The sequence below is a fragment of the Podarcis erhardii genome (assembly GCF_964252035.2).
Source record: "Podarcis erhardii genome assembly, chromosome: 2".
In the NCBI taxonomy this organism is placed as follows: Eukaryota; Metazoa; Chordata; class Lepidosauria; order Squamata; family Lacertidae; genus Podarcis; species Podarcis erhardii.
The window spans coordinates 59868801-59890711 of NC_138498.1; the positions used below are offsets into that span (position 1 = coordinate 59868801).

General features: G+C 44.2%; 1 protein-coding gene across 3 annotated transcripts in view; it reads right to left on the reverse strand.

The window, feature by feature from the left end:
• MACROH2A1 (macroH2A.1 histone) overlaps positions 1–9565 on the reverse strand; it is a 45293-nt gene extending 35728 nt beyond the window's left edge. For 2 of the 3 annotated variants that reach the window (XM_081850404.1, XM_081850402.1), the window contains exon 1: positions 9323–9565. The gene's annotated coding sequence lies outside the window, so the exon portion shown is untranslated. Of the gene's footprint in view, positions 1–8561; positions 8809–9322 lie in introns of those variants that run through there. The other variant, XM_081850403.1, reaches the window with a different exon arrangement.
• Between the last annotated feature and the right edge of the window lie 12346 nt (positions 9566–21911).

Here is a 21911-nt window from a genome sequence, read left to right on the forward strand (position 1 = left end):
GAAACCCCAACGGTGTGTATTAGCCATAGGAAAACCTCCTCGTGACCCAAAGCTGGCTTGGCACAAAGGGGTGCTTTTTCACAGTATCACCCCCCATTTCTCAAACCAATTCCCCCTTCACCTCCTTGTGATTATTAAATCATCATGTCTAGGTTCTGAATTCTTTCTGCTTGTTCGCTCCATTAGCTATTTGTCCCCACCTTGCTCCATTGCATTCTCCCTCTCCCTCCCTACTTCCCCCTGCAACACAAACCTATCAATATATGCGCCGGGCACATATCTTCCAAATGAAGTGAAGCAAGCCTTACTTTTGACATTTTGCAACTTTTGCTACTATGCGATTTCTGACCTGTGCTAACGTGTCATGCAGGCTTTTAAATACACTTTCAGCTATTACATAAAACCTGTCTAAATTTCAGACCAGGAGTCTTTTGTCGACTAAGAATATAAATTCCAGCGTCTATTGATTCCATCCTCCCACACTCTTGTTAACCTCAATTCCTAGACTTCCCAAAGAAGGAGATGAAACAAAGAGAAACGTGTATCTTGTAAAAGGCAACCCATAAGGAAGTCTACCATTCGACACATCACGTCGGCCCAAGGCAACTGATAGGATTGTGGCTGAACACAGGTTTGCCTCTGTTCAAACTCCCATACCCGCAGTTTTTAGGGTTACTAATCATACACCACAGTCCTAGGCATATCTTCTTAAAAGCATGCCGCAGAGTTCAACATGGCTTACTTGCAGGTGTGTCTAGGAATGCAACCATAGCTTATTACCACATGTGTTCAAGGTACTTTTAAGGAAAAGGTTGTGAAGAAAAATGAAGTAAAGATATAGAAAGCTTTCCCCACTTTCCACTTTTCCATTCCTTAACTTGGAAAAACAACCCAGCAAAACACACTTTTCCTCCATATGGATCTTCGTAGGCCTATAACTAGCAAGTCTCTATTAACCATCTGGCTAATTATGGCTTCTAAGATGGCCCTTAAAAATATGTATAAACCACAAAAACCCTGGAGAGCAGAGCATTCTCAGACACTTCATGTCCAGTTAATGGAACACAAATGGCCAATTAGCTAATAATATTTTACCCTGGAATTTCAATCCAGAGTTTTCAATGTGATTAAAAAAAGAAAAAGGTCCTTTATAAATGAAAAATTAAAAAAGATCAAACATTTGCCAGTCACTGGAATAAGCCACATTGTTACAAACAGTTACAAACAGAGATGTCGCAAAGTGTTGTGTTTTTATTACTAATATTATTGTTATTAATGTTATTTGTTATTCACTCCATGATTCAAAGCATTTAAAGCATTTTACCCCAGTCTTCAGTTAAAAAGGCTACCACAGTGGCTTACGTATGACAGATTAAAAATTAATTGTTATAATACAGTCCCTGTCCATAGGTGTACAGTCAAAAAGTCACAACACAAATGGAAAAAGAAGTGGGGAGGGAAGATGATGACTGGCAAACTCAGACACCCATGCTCAAAGTTACATAGTAGATGCTTATAATGAACAGATGAAGCAGATCCTGCACTGTTCTTACTAAACGACAGTTTAAACAAACCACAGTTCCCAAGGTTTCAATGTGACATTGATAATAGAAAGGGTGCTTTTGATCTCTGCACAATCACCGAAGAGGAGGAGGGGAGAGAGAAAGATACTGTTTGAGCCCAAAGTTTGTGCACACTTGTCCAGGTAGTGGAAAGCCATGGTTTCCAGTTACATCTGAACAGGACTTAGTGATATATGTGGCATGGATTGTTTATTCCAGCTAGCCCTTCTGGTAGATGTAGTCACATGTATTTTTTAAACTTCAGGGACCTTCCTCTCACAATCAGCAGTCCTCCTCTGCTAATTTAATGAGCAGGAAGGACAGGGTCAAAGGAGCATGTGGTCGGACATATTGCCACCAACACCTTGTCCACATCAGTTGATTGCACGGATGAAACTGATTCCATAGCACACCCTCAATAGTGGCACTGGGTACTTCAACCAGAGCTGCAACAAGTGCAAAACCAAGAGAGGATGCTTGGGAGCGACTTTTTTCATCTCACTTTTCCATAGCCCAAGAGCTGTCTTCATACCACTAAACAATGGATTAGCATTTCATCTGAAAAATGCCTATGCAACCAAGGTTCAAACCATCTAAAGCCCTTCTAGAATCTGCCAGAACTGATCATATTTCTTCCAAACAAAAAGAGGGAGGGCAGTTAGACAATTTTCTCGAGCTTTTCTACCCTTCCCAGTTTTCCACTTCTTGAAAAGCTAGCACGGTTCTTTGTCAGAGAAGCTACTGGCAGGAACAAGGGAGAGTGAACATACCTTCTCATTTTTCAGAGAGATTAAATAGAAATGGCACACACCCAGAGAGCCTATAACTTCCATCAACAGAGTAATCCCTGATGAGAGAGCTCCTCTAACAAGGAGAGGATGCTATGGAATTCAAAGCAACCCGGGGGAATTCCTTTTTGTGATGATAACTATCAAGGGACAATCAGACAAAACTCATGGCATTAACAGCCTGTATCATGAACTTGAAACACACTGAGTTTTCTTGTCTCTCAAATCTCTTAAGAGCACAGAAACCTGCTTCAGACCAGATCAGATCATCTGTCCATCTAGCCCTGTTGTCACTGACTCTCCAGCAGCTCTCCAGGGTCTCAGGCCAAGGTCTCACCCTTCAGCTGCTACCTGATCCCTTTGGCTACATATTTAAAGGATTGCATATGGAATCTTCTACCTAGCTAGGGCCCTTTTTTTACTAGGACCATAAGGTGTGGAGGAGGTTTACTGGAACTCTCACTATTAACCTTTGGACCTCATTTGAAACAACAGAATGGATGGAAACACAATTTTCAACATCAGAGAGTGACATCAAGTTGGTCCTTAGCATACAACTAATCACAATAAATCTTCTATGCAGCGCGTATGGCTGCATCTTCCAATTGCTTCGCCTACTCTTCGTTTAATTGTGCATGACTTCCTCTTGAAGAAATAATACGGCGTGTGAGATACAGCTTCCGTGCAGCTTAACAGATCTTCTGCAAATTGGAAGGGTACCCCCCATCCCCCCCCCAGAGCTACAAATAGCTCCAATTAGTGTTAAACAATAACTAGGCACCCCTGGTAAGAAAATGAACATGCTTTACGTACGGAGTAAGGTATACAGGCAATTTTCATAAGCAGATTAATCAGCAATTCAAATCACAGAATTACTAACTTTCGGAGGGATTCGAATGCATCTCTGTATTTTTATTTCTCCTTCCTTTCTTTTTAAATCTGGATGAACAGCCCAGCTCTATACACAGGCAAGAGCGTTCGGCACAGAGGGGGCCCCAAGACCAGCACAAAGCAACTCTTGACCTGCTCTGCCTTTTCTGCCGGCTCAGCAGCAGCCACTGGTATAGATATTCTGGTGCCTGCAATTTGGCAAAGATGGAGAGAAGAGAAGGGGGCTTCCAGTGGGCCTTAGCAAAGCAAACCACGAGAGCAGCTGTAGGAATGGAGGGTGGTGGAAGCTGAAAGGTCGGAAGCACCCAAGCAGAGCAGCCCTGGTTTTCATTGCTTCATTTAGGATTCTGCTACAGCTGTTGAAGTCACAGCCTTCTCAAACAGAGTATCAGACTGTTATGTAGTTAAAAGGAACAGAAGCAGCAACAATCAGACTATTGGTCCATCTAGCTCAGCCCCATCCACACTGACAGGCAGTGGATTTCCAGGGGTTCAGACAAGGGTCTCTCACAGCCCCATCTGGTGATGCCAAGGACTGAAGCTGGTACCTTAACACATGCAAAGCAGATGCTCTACCGCTCAGCTATGTCCCTTCCTCCAAAAATTCCTGTAGCATGCTTAGGCTTGTTGTCACTTTCTGGATTGACTGGGGAGGAACACACTCTTACTCATCCGATCTCTGGCCACCAAACCTCACTGCTTAGGGAAGGCTGCTGTGGCTGCATGTCCTTCTGGGCCACTCATTTCACATTGGCTAGGCTAGCATCTGACTAACACTTGGCAAGAGGGTCAAGCAAATGCCGAACTGTAAGAGGGTCAAGGTAATGGCAGGCTATTAATAGGCAATCAGATGCCGAGTTTATTTCAGCGGAGCAATTAACATTCATCCTAATAGGTTTGAGGCAGAGGCTTGCCTGGTCCAAGGTAAGCATGCATATGGACAGTAATTGCCTTCATACACAGATGACAGATTTCGCTAGATATGTATAATGGCATCAATGGGGCATTCACACTAGATAATGATCTCCTGGGACTGGATAAATGCCAAGATGAAACTAGAGAGGCATTTGGTGTGTTTCCTTTTCCATCACCTTCTCTTCACTGCCAGCAGACAATGTTTTGTTTGCAACCATCAAATACTATTATTTCAGCCTCGCACATTAAAGCTGATTTGCCCCACTCTTCCTTCAAGCAGCCCATGGCAGGAGATATGAGATTATCCCATTTTATCTTCACAAACATAAGGGCAATAGCGAATGGTGTATGAGGGCAGAACCAGGAAGCCATCCTCTCGACACCGAAGTCGCTGCAGCTTACCTGGACACCAGTGGGGTGGGGAAGTGGCAGAAGTCAAGGCTGTGCAGACGCATCAGTGGAAGTACTGCCAGTGCATCTATGCAGCCCTGATCTCACCACCTGTACCAACTCAGCACCAACTAGGTAAGCTGCAGCAACACTGGTGTTGGAGGGGGGGCAGCTCTGCCTCACCACACCAGCCGCTACTACAAGGCCAGGTTCGAGGTTCTTGTCTTACTGCAAGGCAACTTGGGTCCAGGATACCTTGAGGACTGCCTGATCACTAGGGTCTTGGGGGGAGTCACTGTTAGTTTTCCCTCATGGCTGAGAGACATGGCTCGTGTCCACCAGGAACTGTGTGTTCAGTAACGTGGGCCCGATTTTGTAGAACTCCATTGCAGCTGAGGTCCAGCACGATCCCTTCCTTTAGAACTTCTGACACCAACTGAAGACGTCATCATCATCATTGCAGAAAGCATTTTAACTTACTTTTATTTTTGTTGTATTTCTGAGTTACTTGTATACCACTTAGAGACGGTTGTAATTAAGTGCTATATAGCTTGCCGAAATAAATATAAACAATAAAAATTGCCTCTCTCATACTGTGTTCCATAGCCCGCTATGCACCTGTTGGCACTTACCCACCTCTCCATTCCCTGAACTTCCCGAAGGCAGGGAGAGAACAGGGATAGCAACACTGGCACTGCACTATAGTTAAATACAGCTTTGAAAAGGCCAGCCCCGGCTAACCAGGACTGCAGTAGGCAAACTTTGGATACTGCTCTTTTTCTCCTTCTGCCAGTTTTGGCTTACACCACAGTGCTATTTTATGGAGGCTGCACATGAAGGATATGGGATAGTTAAGGGAACAAACCCTAGACATTCTATCTATTAAAATCAAGAAGACTTCTCCCAACTTGCCATGGAAAATTCAACATAGAAAATCATCAGTACAAAATGGCTGAGATGCAGTAGATGACCATTCGCTCCCTCGATAGGCAAATTTCTCCTGTTTGTGGCTACAATTTTAGCCCAAAGGGACTGTTCACAGGAAGAGCTCCCACATGTTCAGCAAACGTGTGAAGTGCAAGAGAGACTGCCTCACTAGCCTGACTCACAACACACCCACTGGTAGCCTCACATACAGCATCTGTCCAAGTGCAAAGGACCCCTTTTGGGTGTATGCTGCACATGCAGGTGCCAAAGGGACATGGGCCACTGGGTGTATCAGCATCAGGGGCAGGACTAAAAAAAGGCTGCCTTTCTTCCTCTTCCTGCATTTACTTAATACTAGAGAGGTTTTCTTGTGAGCAGTCCTACAGCTGACCTTGAATCTGCCATTTTTTGAATCTGTACTGTCAGTGCTTTGCAACAGCTCCTCATTTATTACAGAGCCAGATAAAAGTTCATTTTGGTTCAAAGTTAATATTTGCATGCTTGCTTATACACTGTGCGAAGAAGCACAATATACAACAAGGGTGTATGTACGTTAATTTCCTGCTTCCATGGCATGTAAATTACAGCAGGAATCTTGACTTAAAATTTCTGTGCTTTTTGGTTCAGGAGCAAAATGGCAAGTAACTTAACTCTTCTATTTGACCAAGGAGTGGAGAACCTGATCTGTATCGACCCTCTTCATATGAGAAGGCTATTCCACCTGAACATGCATAGTATAGCTGCTCCCTCCTATCCTACCCCACTGCGCCCAGTCTCTGTGCTTCCTCTGTTTGCTGTCCCCATCTGCAGGGATATGATATTGCCATTATAACTCTACTTTGGCTGCAAATAGCCTGAGGAAGGTAGCCTTGTGCTACACAGATCTGTATTCTAGAACCAAAGCATGTTCAGTTAAAGTCAGGCTGGGCAACCTCTAGCCTGCATGCCAAATCTGCCTCAACCAGGGTCCCAATTTGTCCCATGATGCCATTTCCATGAAACCACACCTACCAGCATCACACCTGACATGACTAAGCTCCCTGTGGGGAACTGAGGGGAATTCAACTGCACAAACCATCCCTGCAGAAAGCAAGCATGAAGTCACTGCCTATCAGCTGATAGGCAGTGAGTGGCTTCAAGCCTGCTGATGAATGGCACTTCAAAACACCACATTGGGCTCACTGCTAATGTCACTGTGACATCATGTAATTGACAGGTGGGCATCCTGCTCAGCTATCAGATTTGGCACCTTGAAGAGTTCTCCACTCTTCAGTTAAAGAAAAGAGTTAGGGTACCTGGACTTTCCCATTTGCTCATGGACCAAATGATGGGAGTTGTAGTCCAACAATATCTGGAGGACACCCACACCTGCCCAAGTTTCTCCCCCCCAAAAAAGAAATTGTAATCAGAAGGAATTATGCAACTTGAAAAAAAAAATCCCATAATGTTGTTATTAACGTTAGAAGCAGTCATTTTTTTTATAGTTCCGCAGAAGTCTACACCCTCTTTACTTACTATAATGGAGTGCTCCTTTTATTTCCAAGAACTCTCTTTTGTGCAACAGAATTTATTTTATGACATTGGAAGAGTTCCCAAAGTGCACACTATATTCCTATGACTCCATAAATGTTTGATATATTTTCTAATCAATAGTGCATGCATCATTTTGTGCTCAAGTTACGAACCCCTGAGCTACATTTTTCAGTGTTTAATGTCACTGGTTCAAATTATGTTCTCGGTAACACTGGTGTAAATCTGGAGTAGAATTAGCCCACATGTGTATTAAGCCAAACACAGAGTGGCATATTCAGTCTTTACAGATAATATAGAAACTGAGAGCACTGCTGTTTCCCTTTACTTCCCCTATCCAGCTAAGTTCAGAACAAGAAAACAAACTGAAATCTTAGCAAAATATGTCAAAAGCAATGCAAAAAGCAAATATGTCACATGTAAATCACACTGAATCCTTGAGTTGAATTAATTCATGTATTGTTTTACTTCAACGATGACTAGCCCCATAAACAATATATGGATACAAGACACCTGCAGTTGAATATAGTATTTGCTTAAATATATCTCCTCCTTTACACTCAGGTGTTCTTTCTCTAATTACAAATTTGCCTTTTGGTTTATTTTTTTTCAGTCCCAGAGAAACAAGAGGGGAAAAGCACATGAACTGGAGCAATCCCTACACACCTGTTGCTAAGTGACAATTGCATAATCCAAGCATGAACACTTGGGTCAGATGAGGAAAATGTGAAATCACGACAGACAACACAATCTGAATATGCTCTGAAACTCAAAGCTCTATAGACAAGGGGATAGACGGAGTCATTTCTGATATAAGCCAAGGTCATAATTTGGCCCCCGCATCCACAAGCGTCAAATGACAGCGTATGCCACCCAGCTAGTAAAGTTTAAATATTTATTTGCATTACAGGGAAAGAAACACGGTGAGATCCACAAATGAAATGCTAGCACACAAGAAAAGTGATGCAGCTTGCAAACCTGCATTGTCATACATTTACTCAAAAGCAGTCCTCTAATAAGAGAGTATGCAACAAGGGCCTTGCAACAGAATGAAGTCCACAGGATCAGGTCAGTTTAAGCAGTTTGTATCTCAAAGTGCATTGGGTTTGTTCTTTTTTTGTCATGTATTCTGCTCTTTAAAATACCTATGGGAGGGGGCTGTAGTTCAGTGGTAGAGCACCTGTTTGGCTGGCAAATGTTCCAGGGTTCAATCCCCAGCATCTCTAGGGAGATAGTGAAAAGCCTTGTACATGGAACCCTGGGTAGCTGCTGTCAGTCAGTGTAGGCAACACTGATTGATCACCCATGTTTCTGGCAGCCCTCTGCTGCAGGGAGCAACCACTCCCATCCCACACTTCCAGGACCAGGTCACATTGCAGCAGGCACAACAATCACAGGCTCTGGATAAAATACCTTGCACAGTGCCCCTTCTACTATTTTCTCCCACTTTGTTCTAAGCAGCCTCTCTCTTTTTGGGTGTGTGTGCGTGTTTGGGTTTAGCCCTTCCCCATTTGCAAACAAGCAACTTTGGGACATGTCATGTGAAAGTGAAACGTACCAAATATGTCCTCTGCAGCTTCCTAGTTATTCAGCTTGCAGTCTCTGTGCATTATCTTCTCGTGCTCAATGACCCGAGGAGGAGGAGGAAGGAGAAAAATTGAGGGGAAAGAAAAGGAGGTGGGTGGGTGGCTGGGGCAGAAGTCCAGCCTCGCATGATCTAACACCCTTGTGCAAACGATCGCGTATTCTTGGAATCCGAGGGCCACAATCCACTCCCGAAATCCGGATTCCCTAGCCCAGAATGAAATCGGAACAAGAAAGCCCCCACGACACCGCGCAGAGGAGAGTTTTATTTCCTGGTTTCCTTAAGGGCGCAGGGAAGTCTCACCGCTCTCCTTTAACCCCCTCGGTTCCGCTCCGGATTCGGAGGAAATCCCTTTCCCCCTACGTCCCCCCAGATTGCAAAGAATCATGGAATGGCAGGAGCCTCGGTTACTAAGAATACCAGTAACAACAATAACACCACCACCAGTAACGCCCTCCTGGAACCTGCCGGGAGCTTCTCCGGATTGCAAGATACGCCCGCACCCAAGGCAGGCGGCTGCCCCAAAGGACCACCTCCAGCTGCTGCAAGTGTTGCAATACGACACACAGAGAAAGGGAGGCAGGGGGACGATCCGCTCGATCCCAACCCCACCGCCCCAAAGCGAACAGGGCAAGCGGCTGGCAGGGAAATCGCATTGTGCTCAAACAACGAGCGCAGGTTTCGCGCAGGACAGGGTCCCTGGCAAAGGAAGGGGGCGTCAGTCAATCACTTACAGCGCAGCTCCCAGCAATAGCGGCGGCGGCGGCGGCGGCGGCAGCAATATGTCTCCCTGCGCCTCTCCCTCCCCACTTCGCTCAGCCGCCGTGTAAACTGGTACAAGCCGACTGTAATGTGCATGAAGTCCCACAATGCACAGCGCAGCGCTCGTCACATCCCCTCCTTTCAATCGGCGCCCAGGCCTGCCGCCTGCCACGCCGAGGGGCGCGCGGCGCGAGGGAAGGAGCGCGGCAGGAGAGCCGCCGCCGCCGCCGCCTCCTCCTCCTGCGGGGCCGCCGCCGCCGCCGCCGCCGGCTGAGGAGGACACAGGCGGGGCCTTGCTCCGCAGTCGCGCCCCTGAGACCCCCGCCCCATCCTCGCAGGGAGAAGCCAATGGCGTGGAGTTGGGAGGGACACAGCGAATCCGGCCGTTCTCTTCCTCCGCCGCTTCGACTCCGCGCAGTGGGCGCCCTCGGCTGCGGCGCCGCCTCGGGAGAGCCCCAAGGCGCTAGTCCCTAAGAGGCGGTGCTGAAGGGCCGGTGTCTAGACCCGGCTTAGTCCTCCCCCTTCGGATAACTGGACGTGCGCGCAGCCCTCCGCTCTGGTCAGGAATAGCACCTGCGCCTCGCTCCCCGCCTGTCCGGAGAGAGGCAGCGGGGTCGCCACTCGCTGGGCCAACAAAGTGCGCAAGAAACATCACTTACTATAGTTTTCCCTGCTGGGACCCATAATAAAACACTTGCTGGGTTAGGCCCAGGGCCCATCTAGTGGAACACCCTGTTCTCAATGGTGGCTGTAGAAAGCCTGCAAGCAGGATATAGGCGTAATAAGCACTTCTGACGCAAAGTACACAGCCATCGTGGCTAGTCAGCCTCTCTGAATTTGTCTAATCTTCTCAAGCTATCCATGTTGGTGGCCACTGCTACGTCCTGTGGTAGCAAATTTCATGTTTGTGGGAAGTTCTTTTGTCCGCCCTGGATCTTCCAACATTCAGATGACACCCCACGTTCAAGTATCGTGGGCACCAGAGAGAAACTTACAATTTTATGCACCTAAAATGGCCTGCTTACTCGCCTTTTTTTAAAAAAAGTAAAAGTCCCAAACCTTTGCTCACAAGACAGTTGCTCCAGCGCCTTGGTTGTTTTGGTTGCTCTTTTCTGAACCTTTTCCAGCTCTACAATATCCTTTCTGAGATGAGGCAACCAGAACTACACAGTATTCCAAGTGTGATCACACTATAGATTTGTGTAACAGCATTATGCACATTTTTATTTTCAATCCCTGTCCTAATAATCCCTAACATGGAATCCAGCTTTTTCACAGCCGTCAGACACCAAGTCAAGACCTTTATCACTAGAACTACACGGCTTTTTTCCTGGTCAGCTCCAATCCCATTAGCCAATGTGCATCACTTTGCACTTAAATAATATTTCGTCCTTTACATGCCAGTTCCATCACTTTGCAGGGATCCTGTTGAAACTCACAACCACCAACAATCCTGGACACCCCTAACTTCAGTTTATGGCAAAGAATAGCCGCTTCTGATTGCTCACCTGCCATCTCCCACTGGGCGTTGGTGAGAGTAAAGTAAAGGTAAAGGGACCCCTGGCCATTAGGTCCAGTCGTGACCGATTCTGGGGTTGCGGCGCTCATCTTGCTTTATTGGCTAAGGGAGCTGGTGTACAGCTTCTGGGTCATGTGGCCAACATGACTAAGCCACTTCTGGCGAACTAGAGCAGCACACGGAAATGCCGTTTACCTTCCCACTGGAGCGGTGCCTATTTATCTACTTGCACTTTGACGTGCTTTCGAACCGCTAGGTGGACAGGAGCAGGGACCGAGCAAAGGGAGCTCACCCCGTCGCGGGTATTTGAACCGCCAACCTTCTGATTGGCAAGTCTGTGGTTTAACCCACAGCGCCACCCGCATCCCACACTGTTCATGCTTGCTTACCAAGAAGTGAGAAAACGACTGACTATGGCAAGGAACAGCCACTGACTGCCCTCTCCCTCTATGCTGTACTGGAAAGTACCACCCCAGGCCTAATTCCAGGTAAAAAAACCCACCATGCTCCCCAGAGAGTGTAAAAGCTGCCACAGCTTTCCCCCTCAATTGCTCATCACCTGCAGTCTCCCAGTAGGGTAGGTAAGGGAATTTAAAGGACAATTCTTTTTTTAAAAAACTAGTTTAAAATAGGACACCCACACAAAAATACAGATAATTAAAAACCAAAGGTCTGATGAAAAGGAATGCTTTTGCTTGGCACCTAAAGCTATGTAACAATGGCACTGGGGGAGCCTCCCTGGGAAGAATGTTTCACAAGCAGGATGCCACCACTGAAAAGGCCCTGCTTTGTGTTGCTACTCTCCAGACCTTGCATGGAGGGAGCACATGAAGATGGGTCTCAGATGATGACTGCAGAGTCCTGGTCAGTTTATAGGGGGATAGGCAATCCTTAGAGTATTGGGGTCCTGAGCCATATGGACTTTATCGGTCAAAATTAGCACTTTGAATTTGGACTATAGTCTGCCCCTAGTAAGGACAAACTGATTGAATCTCCAGATTAACACAGTAAGTACCTGGTGTAGAAGCGCCTATAGAAATTCTCCTTTTCAGCCAATCATGTCTGAAACCATCAGCAGCTCCCCCCCCCCCCCACGGTAATACAGAAACTCAGTCCTTTTGCCTCTGATCATCCCAGAATAGCTTCCTGTTGTTTTGCTGTGAGTACATTATTCGATACATCCTACAATTCAAATTAAATCCCGCAGTATTCAGTTCGGAACAGAGGTAGCTTAAAATGCTTCTGCAAAGTGGATTTTGTAGGTTAGTGTAAGGTGAGGTTGGGCTATTAGGGATCAGAGATTTATTAAAACTGACCAACCTTACTGTAAGCAGCCCAGGACTCCTTAAAGCTGGCACAACATACCATAATTGCTTGTTCTACCAGATCTGCTTGATTTTGCATCCTGCACCCAGTTCTTTGCAATACCCCACTCATTCTGCTGCATCCCCCTGCATCACACTGCAGGCCTTTCCTGAAGTTCTCCTCTTCAGGGGGGCTCTTTCAGAAGTGCAGGGTGGGTCAGTGAAGGCAGGAAAAGGTGGGAAAGCTCCACTGCTTAAGCAGCCTACTGTTCCTGTGACATTAGACAGAACAACCTGATAGTAATTTTTTTGTATTCATGAGAAGTTTGTTGTGATTCATTTGAGGGAGAGAAAGCGTATTGCTGTAAACCTTTGTATGTTTTGTAGAGGGATGTGCAATTAAAAACAGGAGAGAAGCTTAAGGTCACAACTTTGCAATCACTTTGTTATAGAGAATTAAAGCACTAGCAGTTCTACAAAGTAGATGGCAATATAATTCTTCAGAAAACTGAAATGATCACAGTGGATGGTACCATTGAAAACAGAAGGGGATCGTGTTCAACTTAGTAATTAACCCATCATCCTGCAGGCACAAATGCTACTTAATCAAAAATAGAACACCAGAAATGCAAGCTGTTACTGAAAAATAATGGATTGACTCAGAGCTTTTTTAGAGAAATATTCTGGGGTAGGCGTGGATGGAGATGAACTTGAGGACCCTTGAAAATCATGCAAAATGGCTTCTTTAATGTTCATGGTGAATAATTAAACATACATTTAACTAAGTAAATAAATCAATAAATGCAACAAAACATGTATTTTCATAGTAAATTATTGTAATTTAAAGAAACTTGGCATTTAAAATTTAACTAAAAATGTCCAGAACTACATTTTTTTAAAACAACAACAACAACAAACTCCTGTTCCACATAAATCTCTGGAACAGACTGCCATTGCCTCATGCCTCTGTTTGAAAGAAAGTAAGCAACAGCAGGCAGGGATCTTCATAGGCTGCGCCAATCCCATTCAGATCAATGTTTAGGCATGCATTAACTGTCTGTAGTGTCTTACTTATTGTTGCAAGCCACCCCAGTCTCTGAACAGTGCAAGATTCCAGGGGTTCCAGACGCTTACCCAGGGTTTGTGTTTCCTTTTGGAAATGAGGCACAGCAGAGACTGTGATGGCTTATTTATATATACAGTGGTACCTTGGTCGTTGAACTCAATAAATTCGAAAATGGTTCAGAAACCAAGGCATGGCTTCTGATTGGCTGCAGGAGCTTCCTGCACTCAATTGGAAGCCGTGCTGGACGTTCAGCTTCCAAAAAACGTTCGCAAACCAGCACACTCACTTCTGTGTTTGCAGCATTTGGGAGCTATTTGTTTGGGAGCCAAGCTGTTCGAGAACCAAGGTACCACTGTATTTACACCCTTTGCCTATGATGAAGGGGTTTGCAGTATCAACACCCCAAAAGGGTCTTATTTCACTCATAGCCACAGCCTTGGATTCAAGTAGAAATCAAACATCTCTTGGTCTCTCTTTGGCTTCCCAGTCGGCATTTTTGCATTCCATTCTACATCATTGTTGCAGCGCTCTCTCGGCTCAGCGCCCAGTGTGGGCAAACCAGTTGCGCTCCCCTAAATCTACCTCTGCTGATTGCCTTGCTAGTTCTTGATTTTAATTTAGTGTCGGATTTCTCTTTGGAAAGAGAAAGAAGTATGGAATTAATATAGTACAGAGCTGTGATCTTGTTTGTTACAGTGATTGCTCTCCAAATTGCATTTATTAGACACAGATTCACACTGAATGTAGTAAGAGGTTTGCTGACCCAGTGGGCATTTGAGAAGACCCTGTGCCTTAGGAACACATCTGGACTCCATCTGCTGTTCCTATACTTACCAATATATATAAAAAAACATGCAGGCATACCAGCATTTCCCCATCGTAAGATTATTCTGTTGCAAAAGTTGAATCCTTGCAGTATTTTTTCCAGGCACAAATATAGTCAGTCAATGTCTGTATTGTGGTTTCCTCCCCTAGACCACTAGGCTACTATTGTTTCAATGACCTAGAGATCTTGGATTTTTTCAGCCATATATTAGACTATTGTTGACTTCCTCAGTTTGGGGGTAATGTTCCCAGTGATTTCTGAATGTCCTGGTGATGTGTATTTAGTCTGTGATCAAGTGAATCACAAACTTCAATGTAGCCGAGTTCCTTAATTGGAAAGTTTCATTACAAAGAATGGAAAAACTGATTCTAATCAAAATACTTGATAATAAAGTTTGAGTATGTTTCTAGGATCTTTACTCTATGTCACTGGAACCTTGTAGGGATAACAAAATCCTTTATCCAAACCATCTGGCTACCCACACCTTTGGGACGGGGCCCACACTATTGCAATGTGTGAAATTATGTATATTTAATTGGGGGGAATCGCAAAACAAAACTGGAGGTTAGTGTTCTAATGCAAGTGAAGCCATATAAATGTAACCTCTTAAAGCCTATTTCACAGAACTCATTCTTTCACAGGAACTGTGTCACTGTGGCAGTTTTCAAGAGGCAAAACCTGTCAAGAGGTTCCGCTTCCCTGCTCAAAAATAGAATTCTGCTGTAGTGTTGCACCCTAATCCATCAGAGATTATCCATGCGTGAAAACCAGTTTCTATACATGGATCACTGTGTGAATTGTAATCCTGTGTACAAAGGTGCTTCCCTGGAGGGGGAAATGTAGCATGATTCCTGCCACCAAGTAGCATTGCTAAACTATGGCTTAACTATTTTAGTGGGTGATTTTTAGGAGAGAGGTATCAAATTCTTTGAAAGTAACCAATTTTCAAATGGTGCAGTTATTTTCTGTCCATCATGCCTTCCGGGAAAAATAATGGAGAAAGTACTGCAATCAGATTCTACAATGGTTTTTTTAATTGTTAAAATCATGTTGGCTTGTAGCACCAGCTTTGGTCCTTTATACTCAGCTATTGACCGTGTTGAGTGGAACTTCCTTCCTTCTTCATTTGCATCAAAATCAGAGTTCTCACTGACTCAATGAACCTGTGTTTGGATGGTACCACTTCACATTGCATGGTTACTCCTCCATATAGAAAAAAAAAAAACCACCTTACAAAAAGAAAAGTGGATGTCAGGGAGAAAGGTTTTTAGCCTGACCCTTTCCTTAACATGCAGAATTTCTATGTGCAGGGAGTCTTTCATCAAGTTCTAGTTTGAGGTGGTACAAGTCACAGCCTTTCTAGGCAAGAGCCAGGAAATCAGATCTGAGGGTCTATGCTGGGCCTGAGAGTAAGAACCAAGGAATGTGCAAGAAAGAATCAGGAAGACCTTGTTCCTTAGGAGAGATCCCACCCCAGACAGGAATTCCTTATAGTGCAAGAAGGCCACTGGCAGTATATAACAAAAAAAGCGGGTTAAGATCTTGGAGAGCTTTAAAGGTAAGGACAAGGAGCTTGTATTAGACTGGGTTCACTAACAGGTGGGAACAGGGGGTGCCTTCAGCTACCAAGGGCACCAGACTCTGAGCTTTTTCTTTTTTTAAAGCAAGTTTCTAGCCCTCCTAGAAAGTTGTGAAGCAAAACTTGCAAGTACCTTTCTTAGCAATTTCTCTGAGATGAGCCAGCCAGGCATTTCCTACCTTTTAGCCTATGGAGTCAGAGCTTTGATTGATGTAGGAGATGGCTGAAAAACAGGGACAGAGCTCTTAGCCCTGCCCACAACATCGCATGACTCCAGCACCCACCTCCAACATCCGTGCATTGAGCTTCGCTATTTGCAGTGAGGAACAGAGGAACATCAAAAACTGTCTTATACTGAGTCAGACCACTGGTCCATCACGCTCAGTATTGTCTACACTGTCTTATCACTTTTCAGACTACTAAGGACATTCCCAACCCTACATTAAGATGTTGGGGACCTTCTGCTCTAACACTGAGCAATAGCCCATCTCCAAAGCGCCTCCACATGCATAGCCTTCCATGAGAGCTGGAACCTCAATCATGTATGGTTCCAGTTCCCATAAAGGACTACACATGCAGACTACCCAGCTCCAGATGCTTGACCTATGAATGTCATAATAAATGTGGGATGGAAGAGAGACAAGCTGTGACCCAGAACTGGTTGTCCTCACAGTTAAATGGAAGGGCATCATATACATTTTCAAAATAAATCACTATCTCTAAATCCTTTGATGTACAAGGGAGCCTGCATTTCTTTGAGAATGAGACTTTATTGGGGTGGAAATTGTGCAGTTAAATGTTTCCACCAGGAGATGGCACTTGTGGAGACTTAAACATACAATACATTCATCGGATAATTTTATTTTTGTCAAGTTCCCCTTATTCCAAGTTGTTTACAGTGTAATCCTCTACATGTTTAACTCAGAAGTAAACCCCACTGACTTCAATAGGACATACTCCCAGGTAAGATAGCATAGGATTCCTGGTATGTTTCTAAAATATCAATGAAAAATATGATTTTGCCTAGTTGAAAAGAAACAGTAACATGCCAAATCAGATCATTTTTTGCCTTGAAATTGTGGCATGGCTTGTTATTACCCAGGGTTGCCATATAACTCAAAAAGCTTTGTAATGAACACATGTGCAACTTCATTACACAAGTGACATGCTTTTAACATCAGTGTAAAAATTGCAGCTTACATTCTGTGTGTGTGAACTTCAGAATTGTTTTTCCAAAACCTGCGTGAACTGCAGTGATGTGGACACTGTGGTGTACCAGGTTGCAAAAAGATGTTTTCTTCTATAAAGTTGCAAAAAGATGTTACAGGGTCCTTAGAAAGAGAGCATTTGTGTGTGGGTGCTTTTTTTTGTCACCTGTAGTTCATTTGCTTGCAGCTTCCATGAAAATACATAATTCTACCATATTGCGTTTAAATAATACGAAATCATTCCTTCGTAAATGGTGTATCATCTAATCATGCTGTTGAAACAAAATCTGCAAATGGCAGTGTGGAGATGCTACCAAACTGGGATTACTGGGGTTCCCCCACCCCTCCCCAAGGATCATCACTAAAACAATACAACATTTAGTATGCTTTCCTTATCTAAAGAAAATACTTTTCTCTTACATGTGATAGGCCATTTCTGATTATCTTGAGTAGAATTTATTTTTAACATAATGCATTGGTAGTGGTAATTGGTTAGAGTGTGGTACTGACAATACCAAGGTGGCAGGTTCGATCCCCTTATTCCTGCATTTCAGGGGATGACCTCAGGGCCATCTTCTATGATTCTACAATCCTAAGGAAAAGTAGGGCTTTCTACATATAGCTATGCTTTGGAAGTTGGTAAATTCAATGTCTTGATTTCCTGCACCACCTAGTGGATGTTAGAATGACCTGATACTTAATCAAATCATTTTAGCAACTTGAACAGTCCTAAACAAGCCAGTATGAGATAATAAACAGCAGATAATAAAACATTATACCAGTGATGCAGGCATTCCTTGGAAGAGTAATCAGGCAAAGGAAAGGAGGCCATCAATAATACACATCGGTAACAGTCAATATTGCACCAAGTACATTTTCAAGAGTCAAGACAGGTAGCTTCACAAGAGGGTGGCCCAGCACAAAAGAGGACAAGGTTCTTGCACCTTTAATTATTCTGGAAGAGGGGATTTCAGTAGGTGCATCCTATAATGCCATTGTTTGGTGCAGGATGCTGCTAAATTGAAGGCAAAACTGTGGCATCCTGGATTGTGTACAAGAGAGAGAAAGCCAGGAAAAGGAAAACTATCTAGGAAAGACATCACCATTCTTGGGGGAACATGATAGGGGTACCTTTAGTTCTTGTAGATTCATTAACTGAGGATGAGTATAATGAAATTTGACAAAGGGACGCTTTGCACTTATCAGGTGACCAGAAAGGCATTGCTTGTGAAAATTCTAGTTCACTTATGTTTGTACAGAATAATGTGGTGGATTGGAACCTACACCTTCCATATTATTTCAGACTGCAATCTTATACAGCAGGGGTGAGAAACCATTCTTCTGTCCATGGCCATATTATTTCCAGAGAGGAAGGGGAAGTCAGTGGTGGGCAGTGTTGTTCCTCTCCCTGAAAAGGTATTGTTGTACTAGGTCTACAGCCAGCAGGCAGTGCTTTAAAAAAAGAAAAAAGAGGTACCGGTACTTACCACGAACTTGTTACAGTAAGTGCCACACTTTTAATATTTGGGGCGTGCTGGTACTGCTTACCCTTGAGTATCCCCAGGAAAAAACACTACCAGCAGGAATGCCAGACTCTGATGATTATTATTTTTTAAGTAAGCCTATATCTCTCCTTGGAAGACAGTTCTGAAGCAAAATATGCGGATGTAATTTCTGCGAGATGAGCCAGTCTGGCGGCTTCCCACTTCTAGCGCTTTTAGACAGTGAATGAAGTCAGAGCCGTCAATCATGAATGAGTTGTTTGGATACAAGACAGTAGGAATTTCTGGGGTCCTAAGGAGCTATACTGGGCCCAGAAAATCCTGTTGCTCTTCCCCACACCACCCCAAATTTGTGGGCTGCCTGCAGAGGCACATATTGGTCTTCCCCCATGTCTGAACTGATTGTTTGCAAAAATGTACCCTGCCCTGCCCCCCGCCCCCGATTCCTCCATTTCCATGGTTTTCCCCTCCTCCTCTCCCTCTGGGCTCTCCTAGCTCCACTATACCTGAGGGTAGCATCCACAGGACTCAATGGGACTCAATGGGACATGTCTATAGCCATGAATAGGATTGCACTGGCAGTTTATCTGACTATTCATAATTTTTGCTAGCACCCCACAGAGTTTCTTCAGAATTCATTCAAGGCTCGAAGAAGCATCACATGATGACTCGCCTAGCGTACTGATCTGTGCATGAATGAAGAGCCTAAAATATTTCTGCTTTCATGACCAGACAATGCCGAGTGTGAAATATGGGCTGATTTATTCATCACCTTTTAAAAGGAGGCTGCGACATGAGCCTGCAGGTGGAAGTTAAAGCAATTACAGCAGTTTTCGGGTTAGGAATTTCCTTGGAGATAATTAACCAAATTATTAGTGAAGAGAGTGACACTGAGCGATTACAACCCTTTGTTTCTCTGCTAATGCTAAGGAAGAACCGGCAGCAAGTATTCTTTTGTTGCTTGGCAACTCACGAAGGCTTTGACATTTGTTTAGATGAATGAGAGAGAAATATTTCTCACCAAGTACCAATTTAGAAGTCAAGTTAATGTACTCCAAATGGACAGTTGATAAAACTCCACCTGGAGAATTCCTTTTCTCTCCCACAAAACTCTCTCCATCCTAATTAGAGTAAATAGGCATAAAGGAAAGTTTGAATAAAGAAAACAAGGTCTCTTGACCTTTAAAACAGCACTAATTATTTCCAGCCCATTTTACTTGACCTTCCAACAAGATATTCTTTGAGTTCAGAGTCTTTCTTAAAGCATATTTGTTAAGATTCTCTCCGTTGAAGATACCTACTTGTTTCCTTAGTTGGGAACACAGTAATTAGGGGGAAATTTCCAAATTGTATGTAATAAATATGAGAACCAGTGTGGTGTAAAAATAACTATGAGTGGGGAGACCGAGGCACAAATCCCAACTTAGCCCTGACATTCACAGAGTCGGCCACCTTCTCTACGCCTAAGCCACCTCACACATTGTTTGGGAGGATAAAACAAGGTCTAGTAAATAAATGTGATAATGAGGCTTTCAAGTTATACTATTTTATGTGACAGATAAGCATGGACAAAGTCTCAGATTCTGCTTGTGGGGTGCCCATGGGCAACTGGTTGGCCCCTGTGAGAACAGAATGCTAAAACAGATGGCCCTGAAGGCTCTTCTTATGCCCTTATGTCAGAAACTGCCAGCTGATCCTAATAAACTGGGCAAATTTATATGCACTGCTGCTAGCTGGTGTGTTTGTGTGTGTATAAGAGATCCCCACAGCTGTCCGCATTTTTGAGGTCATGGCTATGGGGAGTCCCATGAGGCGCTCCTGAGCATCAGCATTTAGCACTGGACCAATGAATGTGACCCCCATCTTTCCCAGTCTGCATGTGTACTGGAATTGCTTCAGTTTTTTTATTGCTTTATCACATTGTTTGCCGCCGTGGGCTCCTTTGGAAGGAAGGGCTGTCTGTACTAATACTACTCATCCTTATCATCTAAACATCATTCATCCAGGTGGTTGAGCCATTGTCCTCTTTCTTGTCTCGGCTGAGATTCAGTTTGCTCACCCACATCCAGTCCATAAGCACACATGGGAGCATCATAAGCAGGGGAGCCAGCACCTCGCCTGCATCTGATGATCAAGAGACATAAGACTAGGCATCATCTGCATCCTGCTGATTACATGATTTGGTTTAGCATTATGGGTGGACTGGACATTAGTTGGCCTTTGGTGTCCCCGCCAAACTGTGATCAGTTCTGTTCTTTACCTAGCAGTCACCCTGGTGTAGAGAATCTGGAATTAGTGCCTGATCTTTTGTTGTGACCTGGGTCTATATCTGCCCTGGTGCTAGGGATGACAAATGTGGGAGCAATCGTCTTAATTTAAAAACCTCAGATTAGAGCAGTTCAAAACAGAGCCAGCTGGCCCTGGGCTTTTAGTGAATCCGGCACCACATTCTCAAGTGCGATAGAGACCTCTTTCTTGTACCCCATTGTTTCCGTTAATGCCGATGATGAGAACATTATGGCTGGCAGCCTTGATGCCAAATTAACCCAGAGAGCCTTTTGGTAGCCATACAGCCAGCTGAAATATAGGGAGCCTTTGGTTCTCATTTCATTTTTGATCACAAGTACAGAAATGGTGGCCTGGGAACCTGGGAATGGTGTTAATAATTATGGGACTCCAACAAATTGTCTGAAACACAAAGGTGGGTCAGATGAATGGTTTGAATAAAAGTAACTTATAGTGAGCCATCAGGTGGGAATTAAAATTTAATTTAGAAGGTACTATCACTGCCGTGGTGCAGTGGCGATTTATTTGATTGATTGCTGCTTTCTTTCACCTTTGTGAGCCTTTGGTTTTTACTATCTGAGGAAATTAAGGCTGAATTGCAGCAGGAAATTCCTTGTACCCAGGTGTTTCTGGTTATCCAAGAAATAATTCCTCTAGAGAGGGGACACAAGGTTTCTTTTTTTTTTCCCTTGGGGGTGGGGGTGGGAATCTAAATGATTGCTTGTTGCTTAGTATCACAAACTGCCATTCTGGCAGCTATTTGAGTTGTTTCTAAGCAGGGATGAGAAAAGTTCTGCAAGGCTGAGCAGCGAGTAGAGGAAATGGATCATTTCATTGTCCTGTGGCAAAAGTCCCAATGAAAAAGGTGAAAAGCTCATTTTATTGCATTGTCTCACTCACTGAACTTAGTCAACAAGTGATGGATTGGATTCTCTTGGGGATGGGGGTTTTTCTGCTAAAGTCTGATGCTTCTGTGCTTTGACTCAATATTTGCTCATTTCAATCCATCACAGCACATTGCTGTACAATTAAATTCTCACTCAGAGATCCTAAAGAAACAAGCCAAGAGAATGGCAACGTACTCAACATCTTCCCCTTTTTAAGGTGCTCAAATCAGTGTCAATTCAATGGCAAGAAGGAAGAAAACAGAACAACTCATACCTGGCAGACGTTGCCGAACCCATCACTACCTTCAGCCCTGACCCTTGAGCTCTGCTAGCTGGAGCTGATGGGAGCTGGAGTGCAACAACATCTGGAGGGCACGAGGTTGA